The sequence below is a fragment of the Acipenser ruthenus genome, chromosome 5 (genome assembly GCF_902713425.1).
Source record: "Acipenser ruthenus chromosome 5, fAciRut3.2 maternal haplotype, whole genome shotgun sequence".
NCBI classification, from domain to species: Eukaryota; Metazoa; Chordata; class Actinopteri; order Acipenseriformes; family Acipenseridae; genus Acipenser; species Acipenser ruthenus.
The window spans coordinates 14,790,773-14,813,481 of record NC_081193.1 but is presented as its reverse complement, the minus strand read 5'-3'; the positions used below and the strand labels follow the sequence as shown (position 1 = coordinate 14,813,481).

The following is a 22,709-nucleotide window of genomic DNA, read 5'->3' as shown; positions in this document are numbered from 1 at the left end:
CTGAAGGCCACTTGGGACCCTACAGTGCATTTGTCACTTGAAAGTGGAAAAAATAGATTTTCATTAGGCAATGTCTTCTCTGGCTAGTTTTGTGTTTCCACCAACATTTACACTTTTTATCCCTACCAGATTAATTCCTGAGTGGTATTTGCAATCGGAAAATTGTTCCATTCCAAGAATCCTTCAGCTGTAAAGTTGGATGACCTAAGGTTGAATGTTACAGAGCCAGTAAATATCTTGCAGGTTACATCAGGCCAGGCGCTGCAGAGACTGGGTGTGAACAGTGTGAGGGTTAACAGTCAGGAAACCAACCCCACACTCTCACCTCACCTCACCCCCGGTCTTTATTCAGAACATTATACATTACAGTCCCTGCAGTAGTAGGCCACAAGGCAGTTTAGCTAATTCTTTTGGTCTGAAACAGAGTTATTTTTTATTGTACTGAATACAAATTCTGTGGCATTTTCTTCATTCTGGGATCTCTTGTGTTGTCTGCAGTGATGTGTTTTATTATCTAGATAGCCGTTTCCTTGTTTTTTATTGATGGAAATTGGATTTGTCTTTGAAGGATGATGTTGCAGTGTCTTTAGGGTAAACCACTGGGGTGATCTGATACCTGACATTTATGTCTATCTGCTGATTGAACTGCTTTTACGGTATCAGGTATTTTATTTGAATAATATACAGTATGAGCCAATGGGTAATATCAGTGAAAGCATAGCCACGGAGATCACACATTGAAGACTTCAAAAGCGTAAAAAATTAATTTCCCCAAACATCTTTCCTAGATTTCTCATTTCACCATAAGGCTGACATATTTGTGTGCAACAACTGCAGTTCTGCCATGGGTGTCAAGTTGAACAAAGAGTTTTTAATGTACCATGTAAAATTCTAAAAACTAAAAGTTTGTGGTCTATCAGTTTTTATCGGTTAAAACCAAAAATGTTGAAAAGGGTTATTTTAAATGGAATGTCATTCCACATCTCTGATTTAGTGCGGTCATGTTGCTCTTCTGATTTGCTGTTATCGGGCTGCAGTAGAGACAGCAGCTTTGTCAGCTCTCTGTTTCAGATGTGCTAGTTGCTGTCGATCTGGATTGTTAAGGTTATTGTGGGTCACAGGATTATTGTAATTGTTAAGTAACAGTTTTTCTGTGTCATGCCAGTTTTCATAAGACAGGGATTGTTTCTCTCTGTCGATATGCTGCCTGCCATTGTAGGGCTTCTAATGCTCCTAAATGATGTCCCTGCCTCAAAGCTTGTGTCCTGTGGCATTAACAGTGACACTGGTGAACACATATACATGCACTGCTCCTAGTACACATCTAATGGCTTTGCTGGAATACTGTAAGAAGTGGGTCTGTATTAATTATGTCAAGTAACCACACAGGAAATCCATTTAAAACAGTTCACTTCATTAAGGCAAAAGGAACAGCTGTCGAGGATGGAGAGTTAGGGAGGCTTGTTGAGAATCGGCAGTTTCACTGTTGCTTGAGGTGAAAGTTGGTCTGTGGACCTGCACGGGCCTGCACTGATGAATTATACATTACCAGTGTTAAATGCTTTGAGCTAAAATTCCTTGGAGCCAAACTGATTTAACACCCTCCTCCTTTCTAAAATGAGTCTGCCCCTTATTGATACATGATGTAAAGTTGCTATCTGAAGCTAACTGTAGACATGTCCTTAAACTACAGTAATAGCCATGGTTACTTGATCTTCTAAATCAGGGGTTCTCACCTTTTTTTTTTTTTTTTTTTTTAATCACGCCCCACCTTATTTGTACTTGGAATCTGTCCCCATCCCCCCTGCCATAAGAGCGAGAATTAAAAATGGAAACCAACCAATCACAGTGAAGTATTTGCCAAAATTCCACTATATCTTATCCTGTGTACAGATGGCATCTCATCTGATTCCACCACACCTGATTCCAATGTTCAAAAATCAAAACAAAACCAATAAACACACATACCTGGTACCTTTTTGTAAACTGGATCATCCTAACTTTAACTTTACTCTTTAAATTTGTATGAACTTGACACTAGTTTCTCAGAAGAAAATTTTATCGAAATACCTACAAACTTTTAAAAAAACATGTTTCTCCGGCTGCACTTATGTTTTTAACCAGTACATCACTACAGACAACTCACTGAACTTAATCTAGAGTGGCAACAGAGGTAAATCCAATTTCTAAATATCTTTCTTCATATTTCCGAAATTTTGTTTTTTAGACGATGATGCACCCGCACAATCTTTGTCTTTTTTCACACACCACAAACCAATTCATTTTATATACTGAACAAGGGCGCAATGCGGTGGCAACAGAACTGTCACGAATTCTTAAACACAAAATCACCCATTGGCATTATTAAACATTGATTTCCAGACTAAATAAGTACTGGTATCATAGGTCAAATAAAAGACATTTGCGAGTTTATAAAAGTCACATTTAGATTTAAGTGTACATTCTTATTTAGAATGTTTTTATAATTGCTGTAATTAGTGTATAATATACTATTAGTACGCTCACTGCTCCCCACATTGAGAACCGCTGTTCTAAACATGCGAGAGACTTAATGATGAGATAATTTCCTGCCCAGTATCATTTATACACTTTACAGATACTTAATATATTCAGCATGTAAGATATATTTATATGTCTGCAATTGCAACATTTACAAATGCTTTATAAACATAATATGTTGTTTGTACCATTTGACCAAATTTCCTCTGGGGTTTAGACTTGGTGTAGGAGCAAACTGGGTATCAGATTTAGATTTACTCTCATATGAATGTCTTGGGTATTAGATGACAGAATCTAGAGCTGTTTGCCAGCAGCATTTGGAGGCTTCATTGGTCTCCTGTAGCGGACAGAGTAGAGAATTGGCAGCCCATGTATTTGTCCTTCCCTAACCTATCGCTGTCAGAACTGATGTCAAACTCTGCCTGGTTTCAGGTGTCCTGTTGATGGATCTAGATGTCTGTGGGTTCTATGTCTTCCGTCATAACCCAGCAGGCGTATGCACTTACTGCACTGTATGGTTCTCGATCACAGATATAACACAAGAAATATTAACTGTTTTGTGTCAGTGATTTGACGAAGCTGCCGACGCTGGATAACTCAGAGACCGTTTGAGGTAGTGACTTCATATTTTCAGTTATAGAAGAACTGTATGCTAAATGTTTGATTACCATCACATTGACAGCTGACCTGATATGGCTGCTATTACTTTCTCAATTACTGGCATTGTCCAGTAGAAATTAACTTTGCCATGTTGTTATAACCTCTGGCCATATCATAGATACAGACAAGAGCTTTGGGATATTGGGGACTATTCACTTGATCTTAACAGTGGCTGATCCATGAAAACCAATATCTAAAACAGTGCCTTTTGAGTCTCTTTAGATTATTTATGTCTTTAAAAGTAAGCAAAATGGCAAGTTGTTTTTATATTTTAACTGTGACAGATCCACCACTGTTTAGATAAATTGAAAAGGTTCTGTCTTTACAGCTGGTACTCAGCTGTTTTATATGGTTCTTTCAACAAAATTCCTGGAAGAACTAAATACAGCAATCCATTGAATCTTTCATTTTTAGGTAGGACCCTCCCTGGCATTTACATATTTTTACTGACATGCACTACACAAACATGCACTGGTATGTATTTGTTCTGCTGCTTGTTTAGATCCAAGTAATACACCCCATTGTCTTTACAATTGTTAGCCAGTTATTTTCTATGATTCATATATATGTTGTTTAACCACTGGCCATATCAATGATACAGACTGTTTTCACATATCCATTTACTTCATGCCATTCCACTAACATTGTAGTCTTGGGAAATATTTCTAGTTTATTTTTGACAGTTGTGGGCACTGAAATCCCAAGAGCTATAGCATGTCATTCTTTGCTTACAATAATGCTGCCTTGTTATTCTTCTGGCTAAAATGTTGTTTAAAGTAATTAGAGGGTTTTTGGGTGTGTTTCCGTTTGTTCCAGTATAGCAAAATTACCTCATATGAATGAATTGCACAAGCCAGATGTTCTCGTATAGTATGATATGCTACCAAAGTAACAAGGTAATGCAAATAATGGAAAATACTGCAGTGTTTTTGCTTCAAAACACTTTCAGCATGATATACTTCTGGTTAAAGTTTAAAAAGGAAGATTTAGACATTTGAACTAGTAATAACTTTTCCATCCCAGTGCATTACTTTAAAAAAAGAGTTTGGGTTTTCAGGTTTATTCTTCAGTGGATAATACAGGACAAGTTAAAACCAATTGGGGCTGTCAACACCTATGTGATTCTAAGAAAAAATAAAGGCTTATCTTCAAAAGAAAAAACAAAAAAACAGATGATTGCCTTACAAAAGCACCTGCACATTCCAGAGTTTTCCAGTTGGCTGATTTACAAGTAAGAATGTCACAGTTTTAAACACCTGTTGAGATTCCTACTGTTCTATAAACCATTTCTAAAACGGCTTGAGTTATTAAAAAAAACACACCTTATGTTATTAAAAAAATTGGATTTCCTATCACCTTTAACAATGTAACACTCCTTTAAGGGCAAACAGAATCTGCAGTAAGTAATGAATTTGTGGGTCAAAAACGTATTTTCTTTATTTCAGAGGTGCATAGCAACCATTAGTATCTCAATAAAATATCTCAATAATCCTTGACCTCTCTAAAAAATTGTTTAATAATATGTGTTACTGAAACAATAAAATGTTAAAGCTGGTCATTAGGCTTTATGTGATGTTTGTCTTCCGCACATAATTATCCAAATATGAAACAAACATTACACATAATAACTAGGCTTGTAACGATAACGATAATAAATTGAATTATTTATCGATTGGGACCCCACGATAACAAATCGATAATATTTTAATGAAATCGAATATTCCATGAAATTAAAAACGTGTCCTGTATATATTAACTTACTGTCAAGAACGTAATCTGTGTTGTTGCTAAAGTCACTGAGAATATGCGTCTGTAAACAAATACAGGATGATGATGCAGAGATCAAGAGTAACCTGCTTTGTTAATGTAGTTTATACATATTATTTTGTTTTAAATCAGTCCCAACTGTCAATGTCGTCAAGTGCCGCTGTTCCAGAAAAAGTATATATATATATATATATATATATATATATATATATATATATATATATATATATATATATATATATATATATATGTATGTATGTATGTGTATATATATATATATATATATATATATATATATATATATATATATTTACCTTTTTGTTTTTGTTTTTGATTGCTGTCTGAGTCTAAATGCTGCTGGATTGTAGCTCGACGTATGTGATCCAATGAAACATTGCAGGTTGTAGAACATAGTTTGCCACCAGTAGAATGCATTATTATTTTACACGATCCACTGTAGTAATTATTGTAGTTTTTTTAATTCATTTTGGACACTTGCAAAATGTTCACTCGCTTAACAATATCAATTGAGATCTCATAGGATACTAAACCCGCCCCGGATGCCCATATCTACTAATCAGTGAGGCGAGCCCAGAGTGGTTATTGGCTGCTGTTAAGTGTCAATCAATAAATACTGTCCAGTTTTCTTTTTGAAATTGAAACAAGCTTATAATCACATCAGGAACCTGAACAGATACACATAACTTAATTGGATTTAAGTGCAGGGTGAAAGTACACAAAATAGACAGTTTCCGTTGCAGGATAGGGTAGGCTACCTCTAATGCACAGTTTGGAAAAATGACGATATAGTTGTATTCACTGAAGATAATGCAAATCTAAGTGGCTATGCAAAGTCATGTAAAGTTTTGATTCAAATATGACAGCAAAAAGTGAACTGCATCTCTGCAGCCGCGGCACACTGGAAGGGACTGCTGCTTTCAATAGCAGAAGCTGGGCCACGCAATTCATAAATTGGAAATTGGCAAATTAAAAAAAAAATGAGAGATTGAATTATTTCCATGTGAATAGGCCATAATGTTAATGTAGTTTTCAAAACATTTTTCTCCTTTGGACAGTGGTTTTTTTTTTTTCTTAATTTACAGTTATTTTTACACTGGAAATTTGTCAGATTTTACACAAAACAAGGCAAAGGCTAGTGACTGCAGGAATATGAAAACTGGAGAGTGCTATATTTAAATGCCAATGTATTTATCAAACATGTCTTAAAACACTGGGATTTGTTTGAGTTTTTTATACCATGCTCTATAAAAAGATGACTTATTGTTCTTTTAAACTGTTACTGCGAGGGGAGTTTTTTTTTTTTGTTTGTTTTTAAGCATTTTAACTCGATAATGATCGATAATCGCCGTTGGAATTTGCACGATAATCAATGTCAACATCAGGGTTCGATTTACAAAACTAATAATAACATGAGTCTAGAATCATATCTTATTGTAAAATTATGGAGGGAGATCACTGTCAAAAATATTCGTATGCGTAAAATGAATTTGTACTTGTAATTACAGGTACAAATCAAAAATACAAGTACAAATTAAAAATATTACGAGTACAAATCATAAAATTACGAGTTGGATAGAATGTGAAATTACTGTCAAAAGTACATCACAGAGGTCACAGGACAGGCTGTTGATTGAGGGAACAATCTATGAGTATTTAACAGCGCATGCGTCCAACACATTGCATTGCTGATAGAAGGGAAGGAGTGGCTGCATGTTGGTGAAATTTGTAGGAGGAATTTTCAAAGCAGGAATATGGCACAAAGTCGCCCAACAGATGGACAGTCTCAGCAAAGATCTTCTATATACACAAGATAGTCAACTCCCCCTTTTGTTCTGTCCCTGCCGATGCGGTGCATCATGGGAATCCAAAGAGTTCTGGTGGCGACTTTAATGTTAAGTTTGCTTCATTTCCTAAAGCTTTCTCTTTTGAAAACGATTGCATTTTTTAGCAAGATTCACCTGGATTTGTTTAGAGACACCCCTCCTTAACACATACGTGTTATTATTTCTACGATCGATGTATTCACCTGGCCTGACAAGAGCTCTTTATCGCCGAAGTGCTGTCCAAAATTGCCAGCTCTCATGAATATTCATGTGCAGACAAGACAGGGGCGTGGTTTGATCTTTGGCTTGGTTGTCAGGCAACTCAATTTTTTTGATAGCGGGTTGTGACAGAAATACAGTGATTCTTGGTGGTAAATCTCCCTCCCGACCTGTGAGGGCGCTAAGTAGCAAGAACAGAGTATCTTGGACGGGTTGGCCTGACAGTTCTTTCCCTGTGTTCAAGGGAAGTCAGACAGCTGCACTCGTTTACCAAGGTGTCATGTGTGATGGCATAAAAGGGGACGGAGAGACTTGCTTGTTGTATTAATAGACGACTTGTTGTATTAATAGACGGTTAACATATTCCGGAGCTGTCGCCAAGGGTCAGCACAAAACCTGGAACAGCACTGCACTATTGTCATGCAATAAACTGTATCACGAACCATTATTTCACTTAATTATAGAGAAATAGTAGTTATGAATGTATTGTACGTATTGTGATGAACCGGGGCGGGACAGTCAGAGCCTGGGATGGAGCCTGGTGGATCGCCAGCTAGTTACTGCATCGCCAAAAAGGTACAGACAGACACAAGGCATTATCTGCATTCATGGATGGTCCAAGGCCATGTACATTACGGTCGGTTTAGATTCAATTCAACAAGTATTTCAACAAAACTACAGTCACTATTGTAAAGCATGGGTTTTAAATTGCTGATTCTCTTATACAGTATATAAAATATACAAATAAAACAACATAATACAGCTCACCTATTATCATAATCACACTGCTGCTATATGTTGTTCATAATTACATTTCTGCTATTACATATAATGTAAAAATAAAAATATTACATGGCATGTGGACCTCTCTTCTTGATCTTGCTGAAAATTCCCTTTGTTAAAGTCACACACAACGTCACTTTTACTTATTATTCTCTTAAACTTTATATTTGATCTATGGATATCAATGCAGAATTAAATACGTTTTTTTAAAAATAATATTTCTTCCCATTCAAATCATGAAACATTACTGCAATCTACCCGATATCAAGGATATAGAATCTCGATCACTGGCTATCCCAAGCCTTTGACAGCCAAACCACGCCCCTGTCTTGTCTGCTCATGAATATTCATGAGAGCCTGCAATTTCGGACAGCACTTTGGCGATAAAGCGCTCTTGTTGGGCCAAGTGAATACATCGATCGTAAAAATAATAACACGTATGTGTTAAGGAGAGGTGTCTCTAAACAAATCCAGGTGAATCTTGCTAAAAAAATGCAATCGTTTTCAAAAGAGAAAGCTTTGAATAGGAAATTAAGCAAACTTTACATTATGGAGATAGGATAAAAGTCGCCACTGGAGCTCTTTGGATTCCCATGATGCAGTGCATCGGTGGGGACGGAAAAAAGGGGGAGTTGACTATCTTGTGTATATAGAAGAACTTGGCTGAGACTGAGACTGTCCATCTGTTGGGCGACTTTGTGCCATATTCCCGTTTTGAAAATTACAACATGTGGCCACTCCTTCCCTTCTATCAGCAATGCAACGTGTTGGACGCATGCGCTGTTAAATACTCATAGATTGTTCTCCCAATCTACAGCCTGTCCTGTGACCTCTGTGACGTATTTTTGACAGTGATTTCATGGTCTATCCAACTCGTAATTTTGTGAGTTGTACTCGTAACTTTTTGAGTCGTAGTTGTAACTTTGTGATTTGTACCCGTAGCTTTTCTTGAGTCGTACTCGTATTTTTGATTTATACTCTTAACTTTTTGATTTGTACTCGTAATTTTTTTTGAGTTGTACTCGTATTTTTAATTTGTACTTGTATTCATGATTTGTACCTGTAATTACAAGTGCAAATTCTTTTTACGCATACTCATATTTTTGACAGTGCTCGCCCTCCATATAAAATACGCCTTAAAACACGTATTTACTTAGCACGAAATTCATTTTAATTCAAATTATTTTTGGAGCCCCAAGTAATTAATTTGGATGAGTGGTGAAACTGTAAGGACTGTGGTGTATATCTGAAGATATATTCTTTTTCTTCCAGTGCCTCTGTTGCTTATTATTGCACTGCTAAATTAATTGGGGTTTGTACAAAGGGTGTTGGTTTATGTGCAACACAGGTGCACTGTAGGTGTCAGTTCAGTGTACATGACATTATGTTATCAATGGACAGTAGACTGCAGTGGCTATTATTTGTGCAGCCTTTCATTGGAAAGTATCACTCAATCCTTTGAACTTGGAGGAGTTGTCGCTCAAATCAATCACACAGTATACATTAAATTGACCAATATATCTGAAGTGAATCACTGTTCAGGAGTATGCTGTTGACTCTGACACAATATGAAATCCACTATTACTAACGTGAAACTTTATTGCATAACCACTGAAACCACAGCTTACTTAATAAATAGTATTTTCAAGTTACTTTGCAGGTGCAATTTTTGAAGTAAGGAGTTTTGAAGAAAAAAAAAATACAACCTCAATTTTCACATCTTAGTAACAGTAAATTCCATTGGAAAATAAAACTGCTAAATAAACAAATAAAATAGAGTTTTGGTAATCATCTTAAGTTGCATCAACTGGGACAAGGTTCCTTACATTCTTTATTATACATAAAACTAAAAAAAACAAGCTCCAAATGCAGAAATATCAAAAACTACAACAGGATGTTAAAGGGTAAATCAACAAACCAACCAGCTGGATTATTGAGAGATTATCATAAATGTGCTTAATATTGAAGTGTGTATATTATACAAATTATGGAATACTGGAACAGTGACTTATATATTTTCACTATATGCAGAAAAATATAAATAGTTGTTTTAATATGCAACACAGGTACACAGAATAAGCAATCTATAAGAACAGCTTTCTTTCAGGCACATTTTTAATACTCAACAATGTAATAATAAAGCTTTCTGTCTCAACAAAATCCAGTACGTAAATTGGTAACTGCTCTTTTATTAACCGTCGGTTCAGGGCTGTTGTGTGAGCCAGCCACTCTTTCAACCATCACAGTGCAAGTGTACTTAAGTGCCTTCTGCTCATGCTGCTGTGTTTCTAGGTTACCTGGTGACGGAAAATCCCCCATGGCAGCAGTGACACAGATAAATAGATTAGGCTGCACTGCAGCTTCCCAGCACAATTTAAAGATATATTATCTTTGTCTGCCCAGTTATTCATGCAGTGCAACAAGGCTGAATAATGTAAAACTATTCCCCATGTGGCACACGCTGCAGTGCACCCACACACACACTCTTGTTGATTTAAGGCGAAGAATAACTAAGGCACTCAGCTAGGACCCCACCAACAAGCAGTTCACCCCCTTTTTTGTATCAGAAAATATTGTTCTGAAAAAAAGTGAGTTACCAATGTCAGTGGTGGATTTTGTTTTTACCAAACAGAATTCTACTGTTATCACTGCTGAAAATGAAAAGTTAATTTTCTGCTCAATAGCTGTACAAGCACCACACAGCGCAGCGTTACTGTAGCTTTAAGAACATGAAAACAAGACACAGCCGGGGTGGGGGTGGGAGGGGTTTCGGTGATCACTGTCCCAAATGAGCGCCGAAAAAAGTCAGTTGCATAAATCCCACTCAAACAGAAACTATGTAAGTTCCTTGAAATCTAATAATACTAAGTAGTCGTGGGTTTCATTAACATACACACTATAAAAATCACGTTAAGTCCTAAAAATAACCTGCTTAATAATGTGAAAAGGGCTTAACGTAGTTTAAAGTGCTGAAATACAAAACAAAATATTACAAACTTTGCAGATATCAAGCTTAACACTTCATAATACTATCCTAAAATAAATCATAGTTTTGTAATTAAACTGCGTGGATAAAAAAGGGGAAAGTCGTGCTGAATGTTCTTTTATTTATTTATTTTGGCACAGGTTTGTAATAAATTTGCGGTAAATATAATGAATAACTTTATTTTGCACATTAAGCGCTTTTCACATTGAGCAGTTCACATTACCAGGTTATTTTTAGGGCTTAACGTTATTATGTTAATGAAACCACAATTTATTTTAGGATAGTATTGTGGTGTGTTTAAGGCTGATATTGGCAAAGTTTGTAAGCATTTGTTTTCCATTTAAGCACATTAAAGCCCTGGACATACTGCCCGATGCAATCAATAGCGACGCGATTTTTCAGTAGTATCGGGCAGTGTGTTATGCTTTGTGATGCACTTTTACAGGTTCGGCTGATTTAGATTGCAAAGTTTAAACATGTTTAATATTTTGCAATGCGATTTACTCAAATCGGGCAGTATGTTATACCCATTAGCAAGTCACAAAGTCAGCAGCCAATGAGTTCACCGCCTTGAGTCATATGTACGGAGTCCATATTAGGACATCTTCTTACATCAGGCAAAAAGGAGTCATTATGTGCTCCCTCCTCTGTAACTCCCTCCTCCCTCCTCTGAATCTCCCTCCTCTCCTCTGAAACTCCCTCCTCCCTCCTCTGAAACTCCCTCCTCCCTCCTCTGAAACTCCCTCCTCTCCTCTGAAACTCCCTCCTCCCTCCTCTGAAACGCCTTCCTCCCTCCTCCCTCCTCTGTAACTCCCTCCTCTCCTCTAAAACTCCCTTCTCTGAAACTCCCTCCTCCCTCCTCTGAAACTCCCTCCTCCCTCCGTCATGCCCCATGCTCCCTCCTCCCTCCCAAATAATTTTTGCTGGTCTGAAGGGATCAGCCAATAAAGAACCGTTTCCAACTTTTATGCATTTTCATTCGTTAGATTAAATGCCAGTCATATTGCCCGGGTGACCAGCTATGTAATTGAATGTGGCGTAGCTAACTAAACACATTCACCTGAGAGGTAATGGCATTCCAATGCAAGCAAAGTAAGCCCAAAAAAGCACGTTAAAATATACACATACTAGTTTAAAAAATATGCTCCTTAAAAGTACACATTCTTCTAATGTTATTTTGCACAAAAGTATATATATATATATATATATACACAGTGCCGTGAAAAACGTATTTGCCCCCTGTCTGATTTTCTGCATTTTTGCACATTTTTCACATTGTATTTGGTCCGATTTTTTTGTGGGTTGTAGTAGTATATAGATGGAGTCTGAGAGAAAAAATGACACCAAAGTTTGGTGCTTCTTTCATTTGTTTGGTGTGCAAGGTAATCAAACATGCAATCTTCATGTGTGAAAAAGTTATTTGGAATGGCCTAAAGTCCAGACCTAAACCCCATTGCGATGTTGTGGCAGGACCTGAAACGAGCAGTTCATGCTCGAAAACCCACAAATGTCACTGAGTTGAAGCAGATCTGCATGGAGGAGTGGGCCAAAATTCCTCCACGGCGCTGTGAGAGACTAATCAATAACTACAGGAAGCGTTTGGTTGCAGTTATTGCTGCTAAAGGTGGCTTAACCAGTAATTGAGTCTAAGGGGGCGATTACTTTTTCACACGGGGGCATTGGGTGTTGCATAACTTTCTTTAATAAATAAATGAAATATGTATCAATTTTTTGTGTTATTTGTTCACTCAGGGTTCCTTTTATCTAATATTTGGTTTTAGTTGAAGATCTGATAACATTCAGTGTAGAAAATATGCAAAAATGCAGAAAATCAGACGGGGCAAATACTTTTTATATATATATATACAGTGCCTTGCAAAAGCATTCAGACCTCTGACCAATTCTCTCATATTACTGAATTACAAATGGTACATTGAAATTTCGTTCTGTTTGATATTTTATTTTAAAACACTGAAACTCAAAATCAATTATTGTAAGGTGACATTGGTTTTATGTTGGGAAATATTTTTAAGAAAAATAAAAAACTGAAATATCTTGCTTGCATAAGTATTCAACCCCTGTGCTGTGGAAGCTCCCAGTTTACACCGATGAAAGAAATTGCCCTAACGAGGAGACAATTACCTTACCATTGGCCTCCACCTGTGAACCATTAAAGTTGCTGTCACATTTTCTGGATAAAAACCCCACTGTTGAAGGATCATTGGTCAGGCTGTGAATTTGAAGGAAAATGAAGACCAAAGAGCATTCTACAGAAGTTAGAGATAAAGTAATACAAATGCATAGATTAGGGAAAGGGTATAAAATAATATCCAAGTATTTGGATATCCCAGTGAGCACAGTTGGATCAATAATCAGTAAGTGGAAGCTGCATCACACCACCCAGGCACTGCCAAGAAAAGGCCGTCCCTCAAAACTCAGCGCTCAAACAAGAAGGAGACTTGTGAGAGAAGCCACAGAGAGGCCAACAATCACTTTGAAGGAGCTACAGAGTTCAGTGGCTGGGAGTGGAGTAATGGTGCACCAGTCAACCATATCAAGAGCTCTGCATAACCCTGGCCTGTATGGGAGGATGGCAAGAAAGAAGCCATTACTCAAAAAGTACCATCTGAACGCACGTCTGGAGTTTGCCAGAAAGCATGAGAGTGACCCAGCTGCAATGTGGGAAAAGGTTTTGTGGTCAGATGAGACCAAGATAGAGCTTTTTGGCCAAAACTCAAAGCGCTATGTGTGGCGCAAACCTAACACTGCCCATGCCTCAAGACACACCATTCCTACAGTGAAGTATGGTGGTGGCAGCATCATGCTGTGGGGATGCTTCTCATCAGCAGGGACTGGGCATCTTGTTAAAATTGAAGGAAGAATGGATGGAGCAAAATACAGGGAAATACTGCAAGAGAACCTGCTTCCGTCCGCTTCAGCAGGACAATGATCCCAAGCACAAGGCCAAAGCAACATTGGAGTGGCTCAAGAACAAAAAGGTGAATGTCCTACAGTGGCCCAGTCAAAGTCCTGATCTCAATCCCATTGAGAATCTGTAGCACTATTTGAAAATTGTGGTCCACAAGCGTCGTCCAACCAACCTGAACAACCTGGAGCAAATCTGCCAAGAAGAATGGGCCAAAATCACTCTACCAAATATTAATGTGTGGGGGTTGAATACTTATGCAAGAAAGATATTTCAGTTTTTTTATTTTTCTTAAAAATATTTCCCAACATAAAACCAATGTCACTTTACAATAATTGATTTTGAGTTTCAGTGTTTTAAAATAAAATATCAAACAGAACTAAATTTCAGTGTAGCATTAGTAATTCAGTAATATGAGAGAATTGGTCAGGGGTCTGAATACTTTTGCAAGGCACTGTATATATATATATATATATATATATATACCGTGCCTGTAGAAAGTCTACATGCCCTTTCAAAATGTTCACCTTTTGTCGACTTATAACCTGGAATTAAAATCAGTCCTTAAAAAATCAGTCCTTAATGCTTCAACTCTCAGGAAATTTTAGAGGAGGGAGATTCAGAGGAGGGAGGAGGGAGTTACAGAGGCGGGAGGAGGGAGATTCAGAGGAGGGAGGAGGGAGTTACAGAGGTGGGAGGAGGGAGATTCAGAGGAGGGAGGAGGGAGTTACAGAGGTGGGAGGAGGGAGATTCAGAGGAGGGAGTTACAGAGGCGGGAGGAGGGAGATTCAGAGGAGGGAGGAGGGAGTTACAGAGGTGGGAGGAGGGAGATTCAGAGGAGGGAGGAGGGAGATTCAGAGGAGGGAGGAGGGAGTTACAGAGGTGGGAGGAGGGAGATTCAGAGGAGGGAGGAGGGAGTTACAGAGGTGGGAGGAGGGAGATTCAGAGGAGGGAGGAGGGAGTTACAGAGGAGGGAGGAGGGAGTTACAGAGGAGGGAGCACATGATGACTCCTTTTTGCCTGATGTAAGAAGATGTACTGATATGGATACCGTACATATGACTCGAGACAGACATGCATGCAGTCTCTCTATTAATACACACACACCCACACACACACAGTATGTGGTTTTCACGATCATGCTGCCTTCTAGCCAGAATTGTAGAGTACTGTCATAGCCTTATGTTTTCGGCTATTGTCACTGATTTGCCCCATTGCCGCTGTATTTAATGCAACCAGGGCAGGTAAAACAGAAATTGTGCATCCCTTCTTGTGATTTCAATCGGGCACTGTCTGATGCCCGCTCCCAAAGATTTTTTTGCGATGTGACCTCCTCCATTGAGATGCGATGGTCTCATCGGGCAGTGTGTTCCAGGCTTAAGCCACAGTAAGCATTTTTAGTATGTCCCCATGAACACACATATAAATGGCTGGTTTCACAGGCCCTGATTAGTACTAGTCCTGGACTACCCAATGTTAATTTAGGTAAGGTAAGATTAGTGATAATCTTTGTCTGTGAAACCAGCCAATAAAGCATAAATACAAACATGACAAAATCAAATCTAAAAAAAAAGGTATGCTATAAAGGTATGTTATATTTATTTCACATATTGGTGTTTAATTACAGGTGAATTTTATTATGAGGCCCACAACCCAATGTCCCACCTGTTAAGTGGCCCTCCTTGAACAAAACTTTGGGAACCTCTGGTCTACAACATAACAACATATTTTTCAGAAATCCCCAAAACATGAATCAGTCTGACAGCTGCCAACACCAAAAAAATAGATAAAGGCTTTGATTAAGGTAAGCCAAAAATGTGAATAAAAAACACACACTCCAGTGCTTTCCAAATGATTTTATTTAATATTTTAAAAGCTCATGCAAAGGCAGTTTTCCAGTGAGGAATAAAAACAATGTAATTGTATAAAACTGGTAAGAAACTACTCAGGACAATAATTGAACCGTTGTTTCATTTTAGTTTTGCCTTTTCTCTTGCTTTTAAAATAGCACCTTCTCTGTGGAGAGCTTCACAGTATCAATGAGTTCAGCATTAAACTCCACTTTTCCCACACAGTGCCTGCCCTAAAATTAGAAACAATCACACATAATGGAATTTGACATTGAAGGACTCTCCAGTAAATAACTTGGATGGTATTATATTTTCTTTTCGGTTGTGCTACTGTAGATAGGTGCTGGTTTCTTGGCAGCCCTCCATTGTGTATGAAAAAGATCACGTTGTTAAACAGAATTGATATGTAGGAAAAAAAAGCACATTTCTGCCTTGATCGATATCTGGCAGATACATCTGTTCTAGACTGAGGGAACAATATGCTATGCTGATTAGGTTTATGAGCCTATTTTAAATCCAGGGCATGTTAATATCAGGTTTCAAACTGGATTTATACATAAAATAAAATTATGTGATGATCAACCTTTTGCTGACATTGCTGTGACGTTATGTGCATGTATCTCCTCTCTAAAACTTGTAAATAATAAAAAAGGACTCTGTAAATAACACAGACAAGTAGGCAAACACTGTGAAGTATGGAAAATACTCAGTAGGATGTTCTGTAATTGGTATGTATATTGATGCACAAGCAGTGATGGTTGTGCATGGAGTTAATGGACTGGAAAGCTGGCCTTTTCAAGTAGTTGATAGATGGAAGAGGAGGTTACTGTCTTTGCTTGCTTTGCTGTTTGAAGGAGCTGAGAGTCTGGGGTTGTTTTCTCATAGGTGGGATCACATGCCCTTTGAAACAAATACCTAAATGTGACTCGACTAGCGCGGTCAAAAATTATTTCTCCTTTAATGATAATGAGAATAATTTAACAGAAACAATTTAATAAATTCAACAGTTATTCACACTGTAAACCCTGGGTTGGTAGAATCTTAAAATATGTTAAGTGTTTCTGGAGACTTCTGAAGACATTTTTAAGACATTTCCTGGTGAATTTCAGTCTACAAAAATTTCTTGAAAAGCTGCCAGAAAAAAAGAAAAATCCTTGAAAGTTGCCTGGTGTTACATGGCCTTTAGACAAATTACAATAGTGCCCTGTATGTAGTTAAGTTATTTTTTCCAAATCGCCATCAGTGTTACTAACAAAAAAAAAACATTTACAATTTTAAAACAAATAAGAAACCACTTCAGACTACCGTCAGGCCCCTATAGTGACATTTTAGCATTGAAAGTCAAGTTTTTTTTTTGAAAACCTCAAACATTGTAACTGAGATTGGACAGATATCTAATTAAAGCTTGTATCATTTTTATTCCAAATCCACCTTTAATGCAGTTTTAGAAATGGAAGCCAATGCTTGATTGCAGGGTTGCTGAAATCAATCTGTGGTTCATCCAATTTAATGAAACTGGTGGTGAAAACAGCCTTCTTATGATGTCAGCTAAATTGTAAGTCTTTACCTTTGCACAGAGATTCTTTTGGGATCATATCTTTTTTATTATTTCTCTTGTACTCAACAGAGCGTTCATTTAATTAAAGCATGAAGATTATCAGAAGGTGATAAAAAACAGATTAATAACTAACTTCTTACTTTCTATTCCATTTGGGATGCCTCACATTGTAATATATAGTAAGACAGTACCTTTCAGTGACTTCAACAAATATGGTTGTGATCGCCTATCATAAAAGGAAATGCGCTTTGTTTTCAAGCTCTCAAATACCTGTCCTACACATATTATGCACATCAAATGTGAGGAAAGGCTAATTTTTTTTTTTTTAAGTTTGAGACATTCTCTGCTATAACAACATATCTGCAGTCTTGTGGGATTTAGGGTTTACTAGTATGACTGTATCACTTTGTCAGGTGTAGAAGTTATATGAAATTATTCAAGTCTCCATTAGGCTTAGCATGAATTGATTTCTTAATCCGGCCATAGACTAGGAACTTTCTAGATGCATATGACTATTAAATTGTTAGCCACAGCAGTAACCCACCATAATGCATTGTGTTTCACTAGTTGGTCAATGATGGGTCATTCTTGAATTTGTACTTACTGTACCTGGGAATGTCTGTGCTCTTTGTTTCCAGTACATCAATGTGTCAGCCTTGCAAATACATAGTCGCAGCATCTTTACCAATGCTGTTGACCTAGCTATGAATGAAAGGCTTCAGCAAGCAGTGTATTTCAAGGCTCTCACTCAACTTGAGCAATTACGAATTCAGCCCTTGAAAGTGCTTATATGCTGATGCTTTTTTTCCTCAGCTCGTTTTACAGTCTTACCATGCCAGGTCTATCATCAAATCCTACTTTGTTCCGTTCTGCAGTACACTGACATCATCAATACAGTACTGGTCTCCGGGGACCCCAAAAAAACAACTGGACAGAAAAAAAGTAGGAGAGATACCAAAGAAAACATATTATATTACGGGGATTTCTTTAAACAGAAACGAGCACTAAGAATGAGGTGTTATTACAAACTCATATGTATATTGTTGTTAATCTGTACTCCTTAGTAATTGTTTAAAACTGGTCCCCTTCCCCCTGAATTTACTGTTGCTTGGTGTTTTCACTTATGGTTTGCTTTCAAGTGCACTGAGCCAATTTAATTTGTAAACTAACCGAAGTGGGTGAGGTGAGGGGCGTCTGGGTTGGTTTACTTTCACATATATGAGATATGGTTCGTTTGCAGATGCACTCTCCATTTGCTTGGATCCCTTCCATTTTTTCTGAACTATTTGGTTTCACATTGCATTACTGTAAGCACATTTTGGTTTCTTTGATGACGGTGTGCAGACGTTGACATCAGTGTTGTATTGGATGTAGCCAATATCAGATGTTTTATGCAACCGATCACTGATATGCAAATATCTTGCATATATTTGCAAAGTCTGCGAAATTTAAAAGAGCTGCAAGAAAAATGTTAATATCTCAAGGCTGTGCAAATGAATACATTTAAATAAATCTAAACAGGAAATTATTATCAACTCAGACTACACCAGCTATGTATTTGTGTACGATGTGAGACAATTGCTCAGTATTCAAAAGCATAGAAAGAGCAACTTTACTGAAAAGGAGGTTATAATAGCAGCTGACGTTGTCTTAGAAAATGAAGAACATTTTTGTTTCATATTTAGATTGAATCAGTACGGTTCGTTAACCAAGCAGACTTTGTTGTTCACACACTTCACACCAAACGTACCGAACTATACCGAGTGCGAACCAAACCCTCTGAACGGACCCAGTGTGAACACAGTCTACAGTAAATCTCTCACTCCCACTGTTTGTTTTATTGATATTTCGGTAGAATTGTAATATACAGCAAATTGCATCCAAAAGTAATGTGTTCAATATTGATAATGGCCCTCATGGATATGATATGACTATTAATGAGCTGCTGGCTCATTAAACTGCTCTGAGGCACTATTCTTATGAAAAATTTAAACTGTACTTATTATCTTACAACGCCTGGGGCAAGCTGCCTGATGCCAAACATCAGATTTTGTTATAATTGCTCTTGTGTGTATGATATGCAATTGGCAGCTGAATTAATTTAATTTGCCTTCATGAAAGGGTAAGGAGGTGTTTAAGAAGCAAGAGGAATCTTAGGGCATTTTTGGTAAATCTGGGTCAGACCGTTACAAAGCGTTTTGAAGCAATATCTCAAGGCAGTGTTTTATTGTATTTCTCTAACGTTAACCCGCAAGTATTTCTGTGAGAAAGAGAACATGACAGGTTACAGAATTAATTACATTATCGCCTGGTTAATGTAAAAGGGACCCAAGCTGCAATTGTTTTGCTAGGAATGTGTGGCAGGGCAAAACCGCTAAATGTAAATAGCTTGTGTGTGTGTGTGTGTGTGTGCTGTGAATTTATGGTTGGCATGGAGGGGGCTAAAATCCTCTGTGCCAGAATACAGGTGGGAATGTGGCTGGGGCCTTCATTGGATAATTGATGGTTAATTAAGCTCCAGCCACATGGCATTTAAGAAGGAAAAAATAATTTGTTTGGTGGTTGGTGTGTAGGTGAGTGTAACCTGGTTTAAGCTGTGCTGTGCTGTGCTGTGCTGTGCTGCGCTGCGCTGTGCTGTGCTGTGCTGTGCTGTGCTTACTCTGTATCGGTCAGTGAAAGCGACTGCCCAGCCTGACATCAGGGTGTATTTAGTATTCTTTTGTTTAAACCTTTTTTTTTGGCCACCTTGTGTGCAACTGCATTTTCCTGGCTCTGAGTCACATTCTTGATGCTATCCTGTTACATATGGTGTTGGAAATGAGATAGCGCTCCCTGGAGACTCAGAGCAGGACTGCAATTTAAAATAATAATAATAATAATAATAATAATAATAATAATAATAAAAAATTGACCTTAATGAAGGCTGGGACTACCAGTAACGGCGGTTGAAGGAAGAGGGCGCTCCGTGGTGCGGAGCTTGTGGGGAGTTTGAGCACCTCCGAGACGTGTCCCCATATGAAGTTTATGGAGGCCTTCGCAAGGGACGAGGCAGAGTCAGCCGAGGAGTGCCCACACGGCTGTCGGCTTTGTCACCGCTGGAGGGCCCAGCACCACTGCCAGTGTTGGGGCCACCTTCTGTAGAGGAGCACTGACAGGGGAAACGTCACTTGGGCTTTGGGGGTAGAAAGGTTAGACGTGCACCCCCTCACAGAAGCCCAGGGGTAACCATGGGGGTTAAACAGGTACCCCTAACCAAAGACCAAGGACCACCTTGACCCAATGAGGAATTGTGGGGACCACCTCCACCTCATACCCCGACCACCACCCCTATGTCCCAACCCAGTGCCAATGGGTCAGACCTCTCGACCCGGGCTCCCAGACACTCGGCATTTGTGTCCAGACCTCTGGTCTCTGGAACTAGCTCCCTGGTTGCTGCATCACCAGGCACAGTCTCCTGCTGTGCTTCCCCTGGTTGCCCTGACATCACTCCACGGTCTCCAGAGTTTGCACCTCTGTCTGCGGCTGCACCCGTCCAGTCGTCAACCTGCGCTCCCGACATCCTGTCCACGTCGCCTAGCTCCCCTGTCGCCAGTTCTCGGTCTCCAGGGGGAAGCACCGGAATCGGGACCAACCCGCCCTCCAACCCACCCACAAGAATCCAGACAGGGAAAGATGGACATGGGGGTGTTTCAAGGGGGGAGGTGGCCGGTTGTGGCATGTGTCCTGCGTACATGAGGGGAGGTGTGTGGCAGGGCGAAAGCCCTAAATATATATGGTGTGTGTGTTGTGACTGAATGAATATACGAACGAATATCTAAATCTTGAACGAATATCCGAACATCAAAGTACCATGTTCGTCCCAGCACAAATATATATGTGTGTGTGTGTGTGTGTGTGTGTGTGTGTGTGTGTATATATATATATATATATATATATATATATATATATATATATATATATATATATATATAGACACACACACACACACAGGGTTAGGAACTAAGAAAATTGTGGTATTAGTCCAAAGGGATGACTAGGAAAAATTATCTACGTAAATACCGTTACGTAAGATAAATACAGTTTTGCTATTAAAATGGTACCATAGTACTGTATTGGTATAAAAAAAGGTGTTTTAAAAAAGTAATTTCAGCTTCCAATCACTTAAAATATGCTGATGATAATGATTATGAATATTTTGTGTTATTATGTTTTAAGCAACATATTACAATAATGTTCATTATGGTAATTGTTTATTTATTAGATTTAAAATGTTTAGTAAAATGTTTAGGTCTATTTTTGGATCTCCTTTCTTAATCACATCTTCAGTCCTTTTTTTCTTTTGTGGTGGTGGGGGGGGGGGGGGTCACACCCCATTAGAAAATTGACTTTTGTGAATAGGGTCATATACAATACAAAAAAGAAAATATACTTTTGCCTAGCATTCTAATAATAGCCCCCATTCCCCAACTGTCCTTTCCAATTGACCACCATAAATGGTTGGTTTGTTGGTGCACTAACCAGCTTGGTTTGACCATCTGGAAAGACTCTCATCTGTGTTATTCTTTCAGCATTCCTAAAAGTAAAACTGAAACTTTTTACCAGAATTTGTTGGTATATTTTATGAAAAGATGTAAATGTTTTAATTGTACTTACTGGCCCGTAACCAGGGTTTAGTGGAAACTGTCAGCGCCCTTGTTTCAAATCTTCAGGGAACACAGATTCTAGTGGGATTTTTTTTTTTAACACTTTCACATTAAGAAACTTTATCGTATCCAGATATACAACACAGGAAACAAGTGCCTGGGGATTTAAAGGAGGCACGCTCCTGTAATGTTTTATAGAAAAGGCTAGTCAGTTAAAACTGGATTCAATGGCACCCAATTCCGTAGAATTCTAGTTCAAATGCTGTCCACCAGCGCCCATCAGTATAATCGTGTTATTGAGGCATTGACTAGAGCAGAAGAAACAGTAAAATAAGCCATGTGATACCATCAGAATCAGCAAAACTACATGCAGTCAATTACTGCATCTAAGTTCATGTTTGATGTTTTAAAGACTTGTCGCTATTCTTTAGGCACATTCTATACCACAAAACAAAATCTCTTGGTTCTGTGTCTCCTGACAGTCATTTTTATTTATCTTGCAGAAGAGGACAAAAGCATAAATGACTAATCTTTTAAAAAGATAACATCGGCAATATGAAGACATAGGTTATGCTAATAAAAAAAGATATGGTCCTTATAAAATGTGTGGACCCAATGAGAGAAAGCACTAATTCTAAAAAGCAGTGATCAGCAATACTGTGGCTTATATACGTGCAACAACCTTTTGAAAGAGAGCAGTAGCAACAGCACTGGTGCATGACTCCAGCCATCGGTGACTGTGTGCTGTTGGAGTGGATGATTAATTGAGACAACCCACTCCTCGGTAATCCTGTAGTGAAGCAAGTTTGAGTTGGTCTCTAGGCTGACATGTTTATGGTGTCTGGTAAGTCAAGAGGGCCAGAACCAGCCTCCCTCTTCCCTAATCCCAGTGCTGTTATTTATGACCTTAAGAAAACAAAGCCTAATGTTTCCTTAATATCTATTGAGACCCT

At 38.3% G+C, this 22,709-nt stretch overlaps 1 protein-coding gene across 6 annotated transcripts in view; it reads left to right on the top strand.

Moving 5' to 3' along the window:
* Nucleotides 1-22,709, top strand: part of LOC117402280 (DNA (cytosine-5)-methyltransferase 3A-like) — a 228,785-nt gene that overhangs the window by 32,239 nt on the left and 173,837 nt on the right. The gene's annotated exons all lie outside the window — the stretch shown is intronic.